We start from the raw sequence: 21,544 nt of genomic DNA, 5'->3' as shown, positions 1-21,544 counted from the left end.
AGATGATTGTATTTTTGGAATTCCATGTTGAATATGCCTTTTTTTATAGGAGTATCTTCTACCATAGAGCTATAAATCTGTTTAAAATGTATTTTTATACTTAGAAATTATGTTAATGCAGGTTAATGGAATATTAAGTATAAATACAAAGTATAAAATGTACATAAAATATTATTATATGATGTATAGGTTGGCGAGTGTGTGAATATATATTCGTTCTAATTAATGCATTTTAAAAGTAATATAATGTTTTGTGATTATAGACTTGGTACTTGTTTCCACTTTTGCTACAACTTTCCAGTAAGGTCATAGTATATGGTGCCGAAAAATACACCAATTGAATAGAAAATTTAAAGGTCACCTATGGACTGCAGCTTATGTTTTGCTATTCACTAGGCTGATAAAGAAAACATGAACTTGGACTACATGTGTGGCCTGACTACCGCAGCTTTTAAACCTGGAGGTAAACCTGTCAAAATAACCCTTTTTGATGGCAAAGAAACCTACTTTTAAATATTAAATAGGCCACCCCTAATGAGGCCTTGTAACCTACAGTTAAGGGTACCTATTATTTACAAGTGGCACATGCAAGAATTTAGTATTGGCATGTAACTATAGTAACTACCTCTCAAAAACTATTTTCACTATAAAAGGGCAGGAGCTATCCTATGAGAAAACTAAATTTCAGAATAAAAGCATAACTCTGCTATCCTTACTTTGGGACCAGCTATCCGAGTGAGATATTCACTATTTTTAGTGTTTACTGACGTTCACATTCAATGGTGTAATTGCTTTTATAATAAATCTTTAGATAGGTTGCTTTTAAAAAGTTGAACTTTGCCTGAACCTTTAGTAGGGAAATTAGCATTACCCTCCCTTCATCTGGCCCCTGTTAATACTTCCCAATAATGAAGTATAAAAACTGCTCCCAGAAGTGTGGTAAATAATTTAATTACCGGGACTTAATTTGATACAGAACATAATAAAAATAGCTCAATAAATAAGAGGCAGAATCCGTGGTATTAGAGGTTAAGAACGGGCTTTATTCCAATAAACGATTTCGAAATCGTGGACTCCAGGTTCCATCACCACGGAGGCTCAGGAAGTGAAGTATATACATTATTGATAATTAATAACTTTTATACAATAGGCATTACAGCGAAGCAAATGCAAGAGGCGTAACAATTGATAGCAAAGATAACATTTCACATGCGTAGCTGAAGGAGGCGTAATTGGGAGTAACAAGGAAACGTCATTGGTTGTGATGTTACATATGGGTGGACCTATGAAATAATTTCGCAATGTCAGCAGAAATACTTTGCAGAGATGCGCGCGCAGCAGCATGACGTGTGATTGACGTGCAGCTAGGGGGTGAAGGGGACTTGACATTTAGCTCTACATGTGGCGACAGATGTCTGGAGGGTCAAGTCAACCTAATCCCAAATCATATCTAACATCCTATGTTTAAAGAACTATGTTATCCAAAAGAGAGGCCTTCTTGGAGTAGAATCTTATTCTATACTGACTATACTGACTGTTAGTGCGTGTACAAGCGTCTAAGTGTCTACACTAGATGCGAGGGCAGGAATCTTCCATAGTAACAGGGCTATGAATTACTTGCATAAAGACAGAGAAGCCGGGCCTTTGCTCGGTAGCTGGCAGAATGTTTACTTAAGCTACTAGACAGGAATGCATTGGGCAGGGAGCGGAGCAGATAATTTCCGAAGGTGAAATACAGTTCTTGGCAGGCAGCAAGCTGATGTCAGGCATCGTGAGCCGCGCAGAGGATGAGACAAAGTTCATGGTCACAGATGCAGGCTCAGACTGGAGCTTTCAGAGGCAGAAAGCAGAAAAGCTTGATGACAGGATCAGGGCCTACTTGCCTGGACTGTAAAATGGCATAAGTGAACCATATAAAGGCGGTGGCCTTTCGTACTTAGAAATGGAATATCCGGCTCATTCATGGCGGATCTAAAAGAGGACATGTTAACGGTGGACGCACATGTATTTGCGTCTTCATAACTGGAACTGGAGGGAACATACATGTACTTGTAACATGCACATAGAACCGTTGGGGTCCAAGATAGGGGACATAATTGACCAGAAAAATCCATATTTCCACATTCCCTCCTTGTCCCCTACTTGCCCGTCAAGAGATATCAATCTTCATTAATCCATTGATCTGTTCATATAGCATCATTTGTTCTTCTTTCTTCTTCCGGGATCTTGAATGAAAATCTTGATGTGGAATGCACGATGTGGCACACAGACCACAAATCGCTGGTCCACATTGCAGGCATAAGCAGCAACTGAATAGTATGAGAAGGCCAATACCTAGGAAGGATAGAACTCTCCATCCCCAGGCTGATAACACGCTCCAAAACCAACCGGACCAAGTCCAGGTGCCTGGATTCTGGTGTATCTGGCTTACAATCTTATGAAGGTGGGTTATGGCTTTATATACAGATGGCGAATTTTCTGGTATGAATACGCAGCAGCTTGATCCGATGACCCTACAAGCTCCGCCCCTATCGGCCAGGATGACGTCAAGGACAAGACGATTTTGAAGCACAACAATCCGCATAGCAGACTGCTCTTCTGTTAAATTGCCTAAGGCGGAAATAGTTTCGTTCACTACTACTTCAAGGGTTCTAGTCAATCTACGTATCAGCTTACTATTAGTAACGGTACCTATATAGGGAAAGAGACCTTTATTGAAATCTGTGTATTTTTCCCATGCTGTTTCAGTGTAGTCGACTATTGGGAGATCTCTCCTTTCTCTATTGTGTACTAAATGAGTATTTCTGTGATAATCAGGAGGAGCTAGAAAAACAGGTGGCAAAAGGAATCCAATGTAGCAGGTACCATCCCAATCTAGAGGCAAACGTACATATGCCGTCTGACCACATATAAAATAGGAATGGCGGGAAGCTCTAAATGTCGACTTGCCTTGATCACTGAATTCTATTACAGTGGTGCATCTACTATTGCCCATATGTATGGAACCATTCTTTCTTACACATAATTCACCTTTTACTGGAAATACTGCCATGGCGGGCAAAATTGGAGTAGCTTCGGATTCGATATTTAGGATCATAAGATTGAGCGTAAAGTTACCTAATCCATATACTTCATTTTCTAGATCAGTTCCTGTTCTTTTGGGAAGTCCCTCCTTGTTGGGGTGGCAGACTTTAAGTAAAACTAAGTTCAGATTTCCCCATACCCAGTTGTCTTGATAAACTGCAGAATTTGAATCTAAGGAATTAATTAAACTAAACCATGCTCCACAGGAGCCGTTGTGTGTGAACGGGTATGGAAAAAGGGGTAGAATTCCTTTATAGTTCTGATAGAGAGGGAGTCGGCCACATATCCAACAATTTGTAGCATTGCTAACCTGATGGGAATGATGTAACATACTAATAAAAGTGTTATTGCGCAGCGCAAATCTGTATGACAATTCATGCGGAGGTAATTCGCTAAAAGAATGTTCAGCAGTAATATTATAAACATGTCTAAAAATAGGATAACATATGTGCAACAATATACTTGCAGTAATTATTAAAAGACTTAGGAAAAACAAAATCAATAACGTCACTGTGCAATGACTACGCAGTGATTTACAGTATGTATGTCGTTTCAACATTTTTCGGGTTCTTTCTCTATTCAGATCTAAGGGATACATGTCAGAGACAAATTCAACCGCTTCACCTTGGAGAGGACTTAAACAATCAAATTTCCTGACTGATTAGATCTGAGTTTTAGTTTATAATGTTCGTGACTACCTGAGTCAACCAAAGGAAGTTTTGAGTCAATGGGTGAAGACACGCAAGGTGTAGTTTTTATATCTGATGGTAGTCCATAAAATTTCTTGATATGACTTGAATGTACCCAGCCTTTTCTGCCTTCGATCTTCACGGCTGTCCTTGTGGTGAGCAAGACCAATTGAGGCGACTTCCACCTAGGATCCAGCTGAGTCTTTCGATCAAAGTTCCTCACTAAAACGAGATCCCCCGGAATTACGTCGTGGGGTTTCACCTCAGTGTTGTCAGGAAAAGCTGCAGCTACCTGTGAACGACAAGATTGTAGTGCAGACATCAAGGAAGCCAAATAATCTGTCAGCATATTACAGTCAATATCAGTTATTTTACGTGGTATAGGCGTCCCCCACATATTTGGTGGTCTGCCAAAGATCACCTCATACGGGGATAGCCCTGTTCGAGAGTGTGCTACCATTCTCATGTAAAAGAGTGCAACTGGTAATGCTACTACCCAGTCGACACCTTTTTCCCTGCATATTTTGGACAATCTGATTTTCAAAGTTTGATTATGTCGTTCCACGAGACCTGCAGCCTCGGGGTGTCGGACACAATGGAACTTCCACTGATAGCCTAACAAAAGTGAAACGTGTTTCATTAGTTCGGATGAGAACGGCTGGCCGTTATCTGAGTAGACAGCACGTGGTAAACCGTATCGTGGGAAGAATTCTCGAACTAGCTGCTTGGCAGTAGTCGGGGCAGTGTAATCTGAAACCGGGTACGCCTCTGTCCAACGGGAGAGAGCACAGACAACTACGAGAACATATTTGAATCCTCGACATCGTTCCATCTGGATATAATCCATCTGGAGAATTTCAAAAGGGTGGTCAGGAGGCTGAAATCCACCCTGCTCTACGGGAATGCTTTTTCCTGGGTTGAACTGACAACAGATCATACAGGTACGAACTTTTTGTTTCGCTGCTGCTCGTAAATGCTTGTTGAACCAAATATGTTGAATGCTGTCTAGCATAGCTTTCTCTCCTAGATGCGCTGGACTATGGACAGTGTTAATAATGACTTGGACCATTGAATCAGGAAGGAACCACACAGATTTTTCCTTCGTCATCCATCCTTGATCCGTTTGGATCCCTCCTAATTCAGTCCATTTCCTTATTTCGTCTGGAGTAGCATGTGTCTGTATGTCCATTACATCAAGAGCGGGATCCTTAACCATCATGCAATGTGTTGGTGTCTGGACTATTGTCTTTGTCATGTCGGATGTTTGAGTTTGGGCAGTCCGTTTAGCTGTTCTGTCAGCTAGATCATTGCCTTGAGAAATGATATCAGTAATTTTCGTATGAGCTTTACATTTCATAATCGATATTGCAATGGGTAGATGTATTGCATCTAATAAGGCATGAATGAGGGGTCCGTGCTGAATGTGGGCACCGTGAGAAGTTAAATAACCTCTCTCTCGCCACAGCACGCCGAAGTCATGTACAACTCCGAATGCATAACGTGAATCAGTGTATATGTTGACTTTTTTATTTGTGGCTTGAATACAGGCTTGTGTCAGAGCGACAAGCTCTGCTGCTTGAGCGGACAAGGTATTTATACACTTGGTTTCAATAATTTCAGTGTCTGTTGTGACTGCGTAAGCGGCCACTAACTCTCCTGTACCTGTTCTCATACATGAACCATCTACATACAACGTCAGGTCTGGATCTGACAATGGGACATCTGTCAAGTCTTGTCTGGGTTTCGTCGTTATTGTAATAACATCAATACAATCATGAGCTAGTGGGTCTGTTCCATTTACAGGTAAAAGTGTGGCAGGATTCAATGTGTTACAACGTCTGATTTCTATATGTGGCTGAAACAATGTTAATTCGTAACCTGTAAGTCGCGCTATAGTCAAGTGTTGTGTTTGCGTTCGATTCACAAGAACCTCTACTGCATGTGGTACTTGGACTGTCAATGGATGTCCTAACACTATGGCATCGCTTTGTCTGATTGCTAAAGCTGTCGCTGCCACTGATTTCAGGCACGCAGGCAGAGCCTGAGCTACGGGATCTAATGTACTAGAAAAATAAGCACACGGTTTGTGTGATCCTGCTTGCTCCTGTGTGAGTACTGACAAGGCAGTACCTTCTCGTTCTGTAACAAAGAGTGTAAAATGTTTTCTGTAACATGGTGTTGCTAAAACAGGTGCTTGGCATAGAGCTTTCTTTAAGCTTTCAAAAGCTAGTGTGTGTTCCTGAGTCCAAGGGAGGACAGTCGATGTGGCTGCCTCCTGTGTTGTTAATTGAATGAGTGGTTTTGCTAGAAATGCATACTGAGGGATCCACTGCCTACAATATGAAGTGAGGCCTATGAAAGCCCGCACCTCCTTTTGTGTCTTGGGTATTGGCATATTTGCAATTAGCTGGATACGATCTGGTGTAAGCTGCCTTCCCTCCTTGGACAGCGAGTGACCAAGGTAAATAACTCGCTGGACACAGAATTGCAGCTTAGAAGGGGACACCTTGTGCCCCTTTTCGGCTAGAAATTGTAAAACCGTCAGTGATGCTTTTTCACATTCAGGTTCGCTTCGGGCGGTGATCAGCAGATCATCGACATATTGAAGCAGAGCAGTGTTGACTGGCATGTGTATACTGTCAAGTTCTCGTTTCAATGCTTGGCTATAGATGCTGGGGCTTTCTGTAAATCCTTGAGGTGCGCGTGTGAATTTAAAGCTACGTCCATTTAAACTGAATCCGAACAAGTATTGACTTTCTGGATCTATTGGGACGCTGAAAAAGGCATTCTTGAGATCAATTACAGTAAAGAACGTTGCTTCGGAATCAATAGCTGTCAGTAATGAAGAGATGTCTGGAACTACGGGGTATTGTGGTACAATACATTTATTTAATTCGCGCAGATCAATAACCAATCGATATACTGGGGGAGCCTTTGGATCAGTTCGTTTAAGAATCGGAATTATCGGTGAGTTACATATATTGGAGTCGGTCTCCACAACCACTCCTTGGCCGATAAGTTCGTCAATGATTTGCAGTAAAGCCATTACAGCATCTGGGGGTAACTTGTATTGTCGCATTCGTGGTAGTACCACTCCTGCCTTTAGTGTGACTCGATATGGCGTAATGTTCATGCAACCAACATCTGTAGGGCCTTGTGCCCATAAATGTGTGGGCAAATTCTGCAGTCGGGAATCCATGTCTCGAGACACATAATGACCTTTGAAATCACGTAAAAACAATCTTACTCCTTCCGGAGAACAACATATTATAGCTCCTAGAGCTTTCAGTGTTTTTATACCTAACAAGTTTTCTGGACATGATTTAGTAAGCAATAAATCTGTAGTTCTGGTCAAGGGTCCTATCGTAAGTGGAAGAGGCTGTGATACTTCATTAACAATAGGTTTTCCTGAAAAACCAAGGGAAATATTCTGTGAGCCTGAGAGGGGTGCCCCTGGAACTTCACTACGTTTTATAGTTGTTCGACTTGCCCCTGTATCAAGTAAAAATTTTCTATCTTGGCCTAATAATTCACTATGTACATAAGGTCCTTCTTGGTCTACAGGGACCTCGATAAGGGGTAAGTCAACTTCCCTCTCTAGGCTGGTTCATGCATATCGTTGATAATCAGGATAGTCATACTGTGCGGTCTGGTACAGCTGTCGTGTCGTGGTTTGTGTGGCAGCAGCCGGCAGCGCTGGTGCGGCTGGCACAAACTGTATAGACTGTTGTGGAGCTGGCATGGCCTGTGCATGCTGCGGTGCTCCTTGTTCATTCTGATCCTGTCTAAGTGGCCGTGGTCTTTCTTTTGTAATACCTGTGGCGATATTACGCTTCAGGACTGGGCAATCGTGTATGTAATGTCCTGGCTGTTTACAATAGTTGCATGTCCCTTTTATAGGTCCTGCTGAATCACCGGAATGTGTCGTACCCTTTTTATGACCTTCAGCTGGAACTGTCTGAGAGACTAGCATTTTCATTTTCGTGTCTTTCATGCGTCTTTGTTCATGTTCTTGTTCCTCTCTAATTCTATTGTAATGGTACTGTAACATTTGTAACATTTGTGATGGGGTATTACCTTGCCAGGTACTCTCGAATTTTAATACTCTATTCTTCACTTGGGGCAAGGAATTTTCAACTAATTTTGTCACAAACAGATGTGGGTATGACTCGCTACTTGCTTTTATACCACTATTTATACCAAAACATTTTTCGAATCGGGCATAGAAATCACTAGTGTCTTCATCTTGCTTTTGTTTACAGGCTGAGATTGCACCCCAGTCTTCCTTTTTCGTAGTTAATAAACGTGGCAGTACCTGTACTAATAAACCTGGTAGTGCTTTAGTTTTGTCCCCAAGCCCCGAACCTGGACCTCGGGCCTTTTCTTCATTTTCTAATTCTGTCCAATCTATCTTTTGGTCTCCTACCTCCCACTCTTTTTCCTTGAGTTTTTCATAAATGCCAGCAGGCATTAATACCTTTAATATTGTCATAATGTCGGGATAGGTATACTCTCCCATGAGTAACATGTCTTTAATTTCTCGGTGGAAACCCGCTGGGTCTTTGTCATGACTGGGTACCACTTTCTTCATTTCTAACAATTCTATTTTCGATATGGGCGTATATACATATACACGTTTAAACTGATTGTCCTCGCCCTTTATTGGGTGCACTTCTCGTAAGGGATTCTGTCTGTCCATGTAATACATCGGTCTTTCCTTGATGGGCAGTGAAACATGTTCTGGACATACAAAAAGAATGTACTGCTTTCTGGATTCTAGTATTTCCTTAATTAACTTAGTACCTGAACCTCTCCATCTATTCGTGAGTAATTCAGTCAATATATCAGGTAAGGGACCAGGATCTGAATGTTGGCTTTTATATAGTATAAGAAGTTGTTGAATCATATAAATCCCAGCTAAACGCTGTTCATCTGGGGTGAGGTTCAAAAATGTGTGTGCTACTGTATCATCACCATATTTTCCGGGACTGTCAACCCAATGAACGGCTGACCTGGCTAATTCTTGTTCATCCATAGAATCGAGTAAATGATAACCCCTTCGTTCTCGCAGTAGTTTGTCAGCGGCTTGGAACGAATGCTCGGGGGACCTCATATTTATTATAGGTGCTTGGAAATTCCTGTTATTATCTGGACATATCGGACGTATTGGGTCAGTAAAGTATCTAGTATTATTACAAGATCTTCCTCTACCTACATAGGCTATGGTTTCTGACTGTCCTGTGGACAGTCCTGATCCTTCCTCCTCCTCGTTTTGTTCAAACTGGTCTACCGCTAATCTCTCTTCGTGTAGGCGTTCTATTTCTTTTCGGATCTTTCTGCACATGGCTATTATACATTTTTGCCTATCATGTCTCCCTTCTGATATATTCTGGCTCCATCTGGTAAGAGTTTGCATTATTTCCGGATCTACCCCCGGTCGGTCTTGATTTCTGATTACGCAATTTATGAGGAAACGTAACAGTTCCCCCTGTATCTCCACTTTCTGGTATTCCATAGCTCTGTTAATACATTCAGAGTCTCGCCCCGTTTGGACATAATGATATATATTATCTAGATGCACAGTCATTCCTGGTAACTTCCCTAAATACACCGCGGCTCGTCTGATACGTAATGATGCCATGATCATTTCGTCCTCTTTGCCGGGCACAGGGTCATATCTACAATCTACCAGAAGTTCCTTAAGCGTGCGGGCATTTATGAGTTTGGGGGTACGCGGATGTGCTGACTCTTGAAAGGTAAGTTTATTTATTCTGGGTGGCGTAGAAAAAATATTGGTAGCACCCCCAGTAGCCCCGTCTGGAGTATCGGGCGTGAAAGGATTCGTAGAACGCGATACAGCAACTATAGGTGTGGACACAGCTATAGAAGTAGCTGTAGGAGCAGATGTGGAAACGGACGTGCTTGCCGGAACTTGTGTCAGGATTTGATGCTGTAAGGATACAGATACAGGATCTTGGCGTTGAACCTCCCCGGCCAACGGTCTATGTGGGGCGGGGTTAGCATACTCGGGAGCTGCGTCATCTAAATATGAGGAAAGAAAAACATCTTCTGCGGTTCTAGGATGCCCCTTAGGATGTACTTTTATTGGAAATAATGGGGGTGGCAAGTCTTTTGGTATCCCCGCAGTAGCCTTAGGTAATCCTTCGGCCAGAAGGGGATACATACCCTTCATAAGGGCATGTCTTTGTCTGTCTACTTGTTCTGATTTCACTCGTGTACCTTCTTCAATTAATAGATTTTCTTGAACTTTATTTGAATTCTCTTTACTCTTCTCTTCCTGTCTACGTGCTTTTTCTGTACGTCTATACGATTCTTTACGCCATAATTCAATGGCGTCTTTCTGTGATTGTCTAGCTTTCTTTTTCCATAATTCTTCCTCTACTTTCACGATGCACTCTGCATCCCAGGTCCCAGCTGCGGGCCACCTCTGACTTTCTGGTAATTCCTTAGTGTAGTCTACCCATAGATCAAGAAATAATATAGCGTCTAGGCCGTGTTTATGATACATGAAGTACCCTGGAGTGTCCCTAGGAGGAATAGGAACAGCTTCTTCGAGTACCCCTTTTCTAGTTGTGATCTGTCTTAGTTTCGAAAAGAGCGGCATATTGAGAACTGGTCTGATACTTGGTCTTGAACAAACTTAATACAATAAACCACGATAATGAACAATCATTCACACCACAATATGCAGGACGTATTAATACATTTAACATTTAACATTTTTAAATGAGCAACAATGAAGATGACGATCTAAGAAAACTTAATCATAAAACGTAATTCTCGACATTAAACGGAATTATTCTGAATTTATATACTTGATATACTAGATATACTGCTAAACAGTACAGATACACTGCTAAAACAGTGCAGACCGGATTTGTGTACCCAAACCCGTCTGGACCGGCACAACTTATGTGCACGCCAGAACGCCTCCCCAGTAATGGTACTCACCGGGTAGCTCGGAACGGAAGGCCTCGGAACGGAACTGAACTGAACTGGACCGGACTGGACTCGACTCGACAACTTCGGACACTTCAGGACATCGGAAACCTGGTGGGCCTCTGTATACCTCGGATCTTGCTCTCTCAGCTAGGCTCTGGTCGGGATACTTCGCACTTCTCACCGCCTCGTCTGGGTGTTGATCGCAGCCTCAGTCGCCCCCGCTAGACCGGAGGGAGATACAGGAAATCCTGCTGGTACGCGTTGTTGTCCGTCCAGCTGTGGCAGGAGACCGGGCCTGCAACGCACCGCCGGCGCGTGAGATGAGAAAGTGTCCCTGTTCGGGCGCCATTTATGTGGTAAATAATTTAATTACCGGGACTTAATTTGATACAGAACATAATAAAAATAGCTCAATAAATAAGAGGCAGAATCCGTGGTATTAGAGGTTAAGAACGGGCTTTATTCCAATAAACGATTTCGAAATCGTGGACTCCAGGTTCCATCACCACGGAGGCTCAGGAAGTGAAGTACATACATTATTGATAATTAATAACTTTTATACAATAGGCATTACAGCGAAGCAAATGCAAGAGGCGTAACAATTGATAGCAAAGATAACATTTCACATGCGTAGCTGAAGGAGGCGTAATTGGGAGTAACAAGGAAACGTCATTGGTTGTGATGTTACATATGGGTGGACCTATGAAATAATTTCGCAATGTCAGCAGAAATACTTTGCAGAGATGCGCGCGCAGCAGCATGACGTGTGATTGACGTGCAGCTAGGGGGTGAAGGGGACTTGACATTTAGCTCTACATGTGGCGACAGATGTCTGGAGGGTCAAGTCAACCTAATCCCAAATCATATCTAACATCCTATGTTTAAAGAACTATGTTATCCAAAAGAGAGGCCTTCTTGGAGTAGAATCTTATTCTATACTGACTATACTGACTGTTAGTGCGTGTACAAGCGTCTAAGTGTCTACACTAGATGCGAGGGCAGGAATCTTCCATAGTAACAGGGCTATGAATTACTTGCATAAAGACAGAGAAGCCGGGCCTTTGCTCGGTAGCTGGCAGAATGTTTACTTAAGCTACTAGACAGGAATGCATTGGGCAGGGAGCGGAGCAGATAATTTCCGAAGGTGAAATACAGTTCTTGGCAGGCAGCAAGCTGATGTCAGGCATCGTGAGCCGCGCAGAGGATGAGACAAAGTTCATGGTCACAGATGCAGGCTCAGACTGGAGCTTTCAGAGGCAGAAAGCAGAAAAGCTTGATGACAGGATCAGGGCCTACTTGCCTGGACTGTAAAATGGCATAAGTGAACCATATAAAGGCGGTGGCCTTTCGTACTTAGAAATGGAATATCCGGCTCATTCATGGCGGATCTAAAAGAGGACATGTTAACGGTGGACGCACATGTATTTGCGTCTTCATAACTGGAACTGGAGGGAACATACATGTACTTGTAACATGCACATAGAACCGTTGGGGTCCAAGATAGGGGACATAATTGACCAGAAAAATCCATATTTCCACAGAAGAGAAACAATGGCTTAATACTTTGGAGAGCAGGCCTGGGTGTGAGGTATGTGACACGGTACAGGAAGGGCAGCTGGGGCAATTCAGGAACTTCATTAACTTGAAAGGGACAGATTGAGGATCTTCCATTCATAGTAAGTGGAAAGGGAGATTTGGGGAAGAAAAGTCTTTGTTCTATAAAAGTGGCACCTCACCCACAGCTCCTTAGAACACTTTCTGGACCTGTGAAACAACAGCATAGGACTGAACCTGCTGTCAGTCATCTATGTGGAGACCTGAAGGGCTGTACTTACTCGAACATGTACTCAGGATTGAGAATTGGACTACAAACTGTTGATTGTCTGACTTTCTATGTGGCTCCACAGAATCAACAAGCAGCAAGAGGTTTTTTTTCTGAATGTGCCAAGCTGACCAGAAGCAATTGAACCTGGATTGGGCCTTTCTGGTGGCCTCTGGTGGAGTGAGTTCTGGTTCTAAGTGATGCCCCTGATGTCCTACGAGTCTTAGAAGTGCCTAAATTGAGCTGCTTCAGAGAGTCTTTAAAGTTAGGACTTAAAAATTGTTTGAATTTTTAAGCATCTGGAGCAACAGTGGGACCTTGTGCGAAAAGTATATTGTTTTGAGACGACTTCACAGAATACAGCTTCAGCTTTGAACTGAGGTCCATAAAATGACTAAGGGCCAGATTAGGAGTTTGTTGGTCTTCCCGTTGAAGGGCCGACATAGCGGTCGCAGGAAGAGCGACAAGGCTGCGATCTCCCACCTGCCAGATTGAGACTGTAATCCAAGGCTGGCAGTGCGGGGGCTTCAGTATGTTTGGCCCATAGGAGAGCCTTAAATGCATACCGCCACCATGACTGCACCTCCAGGTCATCCATGCACAGTGTGGCATGCATCATGTCGTGCATGCCATCGTGCAAGCACGACCGTGCATTTTTGGGGGAGCACATCATGTGCCCTCATGCACCCACAACCATGGGGAGATTCAGCCACGGTCCCTGTTTGAGGCCCCTTAGCATGACTTTCCGACAAGCATTTCATAGTGGGCCCACTTGAGGTATCCGACCCCCGCTCCATTGCAGTCAGCCTAAAATCATGCTAAGGTTCTGATGAACGGCGAACAGTAATTTCTGATTGGTGCTTTCCTTTTTCTTTGCAGTTTTTGCCCTAATTCATAAGACAAAAAAATCATGTTTCTGGTTCCCCTTATTGGATTTTATTCAGTTTGGCGTAATTTTTCATATTACATTTTCCCCTATTTTAAGAAATTGTTTAGGAAATTTTGTATTGTGATCTGACAGCCTATGGTGTGGTCTTTTCCCAAACTTTTTGCATTATCACCTCCTCCTTGCTGAAATTCGTTTTTGTTGGCTTTAGGACTCTGTGCACTTTACCACTGCTAACCAGTGCTACTTACTTACTTACTCCAGCCATGCCAGTACCTGATTCTTTAGGGCACTTATGAGTGCCCGCCATGAAGGTTCCCATTAGTAATCATTAATTTTGCTTATCGTGTGGCATTTGTTTCATAATGAAGTTTCCAACCTTACGCATTTGGGCTTTTGTCTGCATTAGAGCTCCTTTGTTAGTGTGGAGTGTGTTGTTTTGCTATCTCTTTTGTAGGGTTTCAACAGATTCACTCCACCCTACATATTTCCACCCTTTTCTGTTTGCTTGCATCTGAAAACAACACAGAACCGATAGACCTCTTTAAATTATTTATTTATATAGTGCTTTTGTGCAGCGCTGAGCTGTCCTACGGTATCAGAAGACATTAACACAATTTATAAAGTTTCATAATTAGTAGACAGGCAAGAAGGAAATATCATCAGCTGAAATAGGATACGATTGTACACATGTAACTGGTAAACATGATATAGCTGAGGAAGAGGTACCTAGTGGGCATGTTGTTAAGATAAATACAGCTTTCAGTCTGGACCAGGGGTATATCATAGATCAGTGGTTCTCAACCTTTTGACTTCTGAGGACCCCCATTTAATCATTACTGGAACCTGGGAACCCCACTGAATCATTATTGGAATCCGAGGACCCCCACTGAGTTATTGCCAGGACCCCGGCCTAAGCACTGTCGATTATTTGAACCACAAATCAATACACAAAAAAATGCAGAAAAAAGCATTCATTAAACAAATACACAAATGATGATACGTTTTATTTAATTCACAAACACATATAAATGAAAAGTAATCACATAAAATTTAAAAGAAAGGTTGGAGCTTTTCTAAAGTCAGTTGAGGCCACTCACTGTACATACTATATAATTTTTTATGAACCTGTACTGCTCCCACAAATCAATCTGAGGATACTAATTTAATTCTTAGCCCCCAAATTAAATTTCCTTCACATTTACAGCAGGTTTTAAATTTTCCAATTGCACATGTAGCATCTTTATTTATATACACTTTATTTATCTGTTAATATTATTTAATTTTCTAAGTAGTCGCGGACCCCCTGAGGAGACTTCGCGGACCCCCAGTGGTAACCAGACCACAGGTTGGGAACCACTGTCATAGATTGTATGACATACAACTTGCATACAAGTTTGAGTGTTATCCTTTGGGAACTCTGCTCTGTAATGTCCTATATGCATATCCAGAGGTGGGCAAGAAGGACTGGCTTGTCACTTTATTGTTTTTATATTATTTTTTAACATATATACAGTACACACTTAACTCCAGCAGGGAACTCTGCACAGAACTAGGCATTATCTGCTATAATTTACAGACTAAATGAGTGAACATTTACTGAAGCAACAAGGGAGATTACATCTGTATTAGAGGATTACAGAAGAAGAAGGAAGGTCACACGAGGTTTCCTTAGTCCTAATTTACAGATTTATAATCACCACATTTATAACTCAACAACAGAAGTAAAGTCCTTCCCATGATAGCAATGGGTTGGGAACACTCCCAAAAACTGATGCGTCTAGGACAAGGGGTTTTCCTAGGGGAAATAGAGAATAGAAAAACAAAAAGGGGAAAAAGCATGATTGTGCAACAGGAAAGACAGTTCTCCATGAACAAGTGTGCACTATATACATTAGTGCATGCAGAAATGTCTCTGAATTGTTTTGTGTCAGTCGTCGCAAACGTTTTCCAGGAGCACGCCTGAAAACAGGCAACTGGCCCATTTTATAAGTGTTTTCTAAGAAACGTTTGATTTCTGAAAATCTTTAAATCTGCACCCAGGAAAAATCGTAAAACGTTTTGCACAAATTTCCAAGTTTTTTGTGAACCATAACCACAGCCTGGATGCTCTCCCACAAACCAGTATTAATGATTTTGTGCAAGTTTCTTGGTGTTCATATTCAAAACATTATCCAAAATTCAGGTTCTGTGGAACAGGATTTGGAAATTCCTACCACAAATGTACCAGCATGCAATTAGCCCAGTGCTTAATTTGAGCCAGTGGTTTCTGGTGCTCAGAACCGGCACTTAATCATCAACACTGGTGCTTATAGTGTGAGCTCAATCCAATGGGAGTGCTTTTCATGAGCACCATTTTTGGTAGGCAAGGGACATTAAGTGATTTGCCCAGAATCACACAATGTTGAGCCAACGCCGAGATTCAAACCTTGTTCCCCAGCTTCGAATTTGGCAGTTCTGGCTATTACGCCATATCCCCTCTCCGTTCATGGTTAATAGTTGGTTCTGATTTACGTGGCACTAATAGGAGAAATGGGCTGATGCAAGCTGCCTCCTGACGAGAGTCCGGCATTTATTTTTTTGAATTTTTTTTGCAAATTAATCACTGTGTTATCCATTTAATAAATGCAAATATGGGCAGCGCCAGAAAAGCTGAATATTTTCGATATATTGAAAACAACACAATGACTTAAATTGTAAAGAGACATCGTGTAGTACAAGTAAAATATTCTTATGTTCTGAGCCCTTGCAGTCATGCGGTATGTCAATAGTTTTCTAATGAATAATGAATCAATAAAAGCGATAGGCTATCCAATTCCAAACTAAACTGAAAACAACAAGAACATTACCCTTCAAGGTATTCTTAGTTAATTATGTATATTTTATGTGAATAAGCTGAGGTTATAAATAATAGATAGGCAAAACACTGAGTTTAGTCTTCAGCTATGTGCGAATCAAAACAGCAGGCAGTTTATTAAACTTACACACGTATTTTACCACGCTGATAAGTCATGTTCTAGAAGTGGCTGGAACCCCAGTAAGTCACCCTGACACTAAGGGCATTTGACCATTAGACACAAGACTGTCCCCGCATCCTGAAAGGGCCACCATCCCCACTGTGTAGTTATAGTTAGGTCAATAACTTGGAGATGTTTGACAATCTTCACAAAACTGTCCCAAAAACAAAATTCATCCACCTCAGCTGTATCAAGTGGGGTCCACCGAAAAGTGTCCCAAAACGTTGTTTTTCTATGTTGATTCCCATAGGAAACTTCAGTCACAATTACAGAAGAAACAGCTGAATGGAATGACACTAAACTTGGCCAGAAGTTTGAACTTTGCTCGGAAATCAGGCTTTTTGTGACCTGGTCTAAATTTGTTCAGCCTTTTCAAAGGAATCTACATTTAAAAAGGGTGCTTAGGGTGGGCTAGAGAGGGTTAAAAAAGGTATATCTGAAAGGTAATTTAAAAATAGGGCTTTCTGATTGTCCCTGGGAGCTTTTTCTCCCTTGTGCCTTTTCAGTTCCACGGGACCGAGACTGGCCCAGCAGTACTGAATAACCAGATTGACTAGTCGCAGCCAGACAACAATCTTGAATTGCTAATACAGGCCCTGAAATGTTTATTTAAAAGCCCACAAGAGGATGGGGTGGGCACACCCTAACCCCCAGAACCATGTGGAGGGTCCCATAGAGACCCCCACCTTCTGTTAAAAACCCGAAAAATATGAGCTCTTTGGAACTGCAGTAATGTAAAAACTTGTACTTGCCCAGCAGGAAGGAGACAACGGCTAATGGGCAGGGGATGCTGGTGGAGCTCACAGATAATACACATGCTGGGGCAGCATATTAACAACACAGGGCAACACACTGAGGTATACAAAAAGTGAGGAATTCAGTGCTTGAATTATTTTTAGCCACTTGTAAAATAATGATGGATTGGGAATTACCAGTGGCTGAAATCGATTCAGGCAATCTGTCCATCACTTTTTTTGATACTTCAATGCGACATCCTGGGTGAGTCGGGTATGCCCTGATGTGTGGCCCCATGCCCACTGCGCCACAGGAACCAAGCTTCACCCAACAGATGAGCCCCAATAAGAGCGAAACCAGTGTTGCGGTACTTGCGTCCCCGTTCAGAGAGGACCTGGCCTGGCAGTTTGGGCTGGACTGTTTCAATTGGAGCAGAGTCTAGACTTATTTATGTATGGCTGACTCCAAACTGAGATGTCATTGTGTGTAAAATAACAATGGACAGTGATTCAACCTGAGTAATTATCAGTGGCTGAGACTGATTCAAGTATTCCATTCATCACTTCAGTGTGACACCCTATGTTGGAAGAGTATGCTCAGATGTGGTTCAGTGCTCACTATGTCACTGGAACTAAGCCACACCTGACTGATGAACCTGGGAATTGCAGAATGTGCAAAAGACACATTTGTACATTGGAGTTTGCAATTACCGAATAGCAAATCCCCAAAATTCGCTATTTGGTAATCACAAACGATCACCTACGTACATCTGGCCCTAGATGACTGCTGAAGAACTAGCCTCTGTAATTGGTCTGATCCCTTCTGCCATAAAGTGCAACACTGTCTGAAGACAGAAATGACGTCTAGCGAGGGTAACAGTCTATACTTGCTTGTTTGAGGAGTTCTCTGAGGACTGGTGGAAAGCCTCTACTGTGGCATGTCCAATTTGCCTCTTAGATTAGTTTTGCCTTGTGTCACCTTGGGCACCGCTGTAACTCTTTCAAGAATAAATGTAAAAGATTGTTTTGGACCATGGCAGATTGGGTTGAGGGTCTGCAATGATTTGTCAGCATTTTTGCATGGTACTCAAAGGCAACTGTAAATTTTCACTGCCAGGTTCTCAATTTACTTGCTTCTTCTTGGCCTCGTGCGCTACTCATGTTTTCCTTGAATATCAGACATCAAGTGACATGAAAGTACTATAATTGAAGCAAACACGTCTTTTTGTCCAACATGCATTATATAGACAGTGAATTTAAATGAAATTCCAAGAGATTCGCTTCTGCTCACATGAAGAAATTGCCCGCTAATCGCGAAATGACAGGTACAGTCAGTTTTGAGGGGTGCATGTGGTTCTCACCAGCAGCATGCAATCGAGGACGAACCACATAAGCTCAATACCTGCCTGGATCATGAGTGGTTTGGGCAGTCCTATGGATGTTGTTTACCAGAGAGGACCACTAGAACTGTCAGAACTGGAATTCTGTCAGCAGATTAATTAAATAACAGGTTTCTTTGGCACATTGTGCAGTTCTGTGAAAGATTTTCATCACACCCCTGCCCATTATATCCACTTCCCAACCACAACGAAGTAACCATCCAACAAAACCAACCAGAGAACAATACTAGAAAACATAATTCTAACCAACTCCAATCCTTGAATACTAGCACACTCCAAGAGATGCACCGCGCTATAGACAAGTGGGGTACCTGAAATAAATTGTGGGTCAGAACATCAAGTGTGAGTATATTGTTTTTTTTGTAAATTGTATTAAAGTTAGAAATATCTTTGTTTGAATTATCAATGTATATAGGATCGTTGTTATTAATGGTGATATGTATGTATTAATCAAATCTATATATAAATTACTGTGTGTTATTTGTTATTTATTGTTATAAGTTTTTTATATTTTGGATTGTGGGTTTATTGGGGAATTTAGTGGGTAGTGTTTTATTTTAGAAAAATTCTATTTTATATACATAGTATTCATTAATTATATTATTACATTTTTATTTCTTTAAACTTTTTTCTTGGATGTGCTGGTTATCGGGGGAATTTGGGTGGCTAATGTGTTATGTTATTTAGACAAAAGATGTTCTAAATTATTAAAATAATTCAAGTAATTCAATCTTAATTATGCTATGTATTGAGTAAAAATAATTTAAAAACAATATTAAATATATTTGGTCAAATGTATACATTTATTTTAAATGTGGACAAAAAATCGGTTTTCCATTTTTTCATTCGAATTGGGTGTATAGTTAATGATTATTCTGAAGATTAGTTGAATCACTTTGGGGTGATTAATTTGATAACATACTATCCTTATTTTATTTTTGAAAAAATTATGGACAAATTATTTTGCCTTTATTTAGCCTTGAATCCAAAATATTTTACAAATATATATATTAACTGAATCAAATTTTGATTTTTATTGACATTATTTTAAAAAAAAATGGATTTCTTTGAATTTATATTTTTCTCAGATGATTGTATTATTGGAATTCCATGTTGAATATGCCTTTTTTTTATAGGAGTATCTTCTACCATAGAGCTATAAATCTGTTTAAAATGTATTTTTATACTTAGAAATTATGTTAATGCAGGTTAATGGAATATTAAGTATAAATACAAAATATAAAATGTACATAAAATATTATTATATGATGTATAGGTTGGCGAGTGTGTGAATATATATTCGTTCTAATTAATGCATTTTAAAAGTAATATAATGTTTTGTGATTATAGACTTGGTACTTGTTTCCACTTTTGCTACAACTTTCCAGTAAGGTCATAGTATATGGTGCCGAAAAATACACCAATTGAATAGAAAATTTAAAGGTCACCTATGGACTGCAGCTTATGTTTTGCTATTCACTAGGCTGATAAAGAAAACATGAACTTGGACTACATGTGTGGCCTGACTACCGCAGCTTTTAAACCTGGAGGTAAACCTGTCAAAATAACCCTTTTTGATGGCAAAGAAACCTACTTTTAAATATTAAATAGGCCACCCCTAATGAGGCCTTGTAACCTACAGTTAAGGGTACCTATTATTTACAAGTGGCACATGCAAGAATTTAGTATTGGCATGTAACTATAGTAACTACCTCTCAAAAACTATTTTCACTATAAAAGGGCAGGAGCTATCCTATGAGAAAACTAAATTTCAGAATAAAAGCATAACTCTGCTATCCTTACTTTGGGACCAGCTATCCGAGTGAGATATTCACTATTTTTAGTGTTTACTGACGTTCACATTCAATGGTGTAATTGCTTTTATAATAAATCTTTAGATAGGTTGCTTTTAAAAAGTTGAACTTTGCCTGAACCTTTAGTAGGGAAATTAGCATTACCCTCCCTTCATCTGGCCCCTGTTAATACTTCCCAATAATGAAGTATAAAAACTGCTCCCAGAAGAGAAACAATGGCCTAATACTTTGGAGAGCAGGCCTGGGTGTGAGGTATGTGACACGGTACAGGAAGGGCAGCTGGGGCAATTCAGGAACTTCATTAACTTGAAAGGGACAGATTGAGGATCTTCCATTCATAGTAAGTGGAAAGGGAGATTTGGGGAAGAAAAGTCTTTGTTCCCTGTGCCACCTGTAGCCAGCTTAGTGCCAACTGAGTTATAGAGAGAGCTTGCTCCAGTGCCAGTCTAGTGTAAATGAAGAAGAGGGGACTGCTCATTTCCCAAAACACACTCCTGGCTGGCACACCAGCAGCCTCCAAGGTCAAAAGTGGTGACATGTTGGCTTTTACACAGAATAATGCACTGTGGGATACGTTGCAGTTAGCCCCTGGGAAATGTTTTCCATTGGATAGGGAGTGTCTAGGAGTCACCCCGCATCCACTGGCTTGTGAATCCTATAAAAGTGGCACCTCACCCACAGCTCCTTAGAACACTTTCTGGACCTGTGAAACAACAGCATAGGACTGAACCTGCTGTCAGTCACCTATGTGGAGACCTGAAGGGCTGTACTTACTCGAACATGTACTCAGGATTGAGAATTGGACTACAAACTGTTGATTGTCTGACTTTCTATGTGGCTCCACAGAATCAACAAGCAGCAAGAGGTTTTTTTTCTGAATGTGCCAAGCTGACCAGAAGCAATTGAACCTGGATTGGGCCTTTCTGGTGGCCTCTGGTGGAGTGAGTTCTGGTTCTAAGTGATGCCCCTGATGTCCTACGAGTCTTAGAAGTGCCTAAATTGAGCTGCTTCAGAGAGTCTTTAAAGTTAGGACTTAAAAATTGTTTGAATTTTTAAGCATCTGGAGCAACAGTGGGACCTTGTGCGAAAAGTATATTGTTTCGAGACGACTTCACAGAATACAGCTTCAGCTTTG

Source organism: Triturus cristatus, chromosome 5_2, assembly GCF_964204655.1.
Source record: "Triturus cristatus chromosome 5_2, aTriCri1.1, whole genome shotgun sequence".
In the NCBI taxonomy this organism is placed as follows: domain Eukaryota; kingdom Metazoa; phylum Chordata; class Amphibia; order Caudata; family Salamandridae; genus Triturus; species Triturus cristatus.
The sequence above is the reverse complement of the archived record's forward strand: the minus strand, read 5'-3'. Positions refer to the sequence as shown.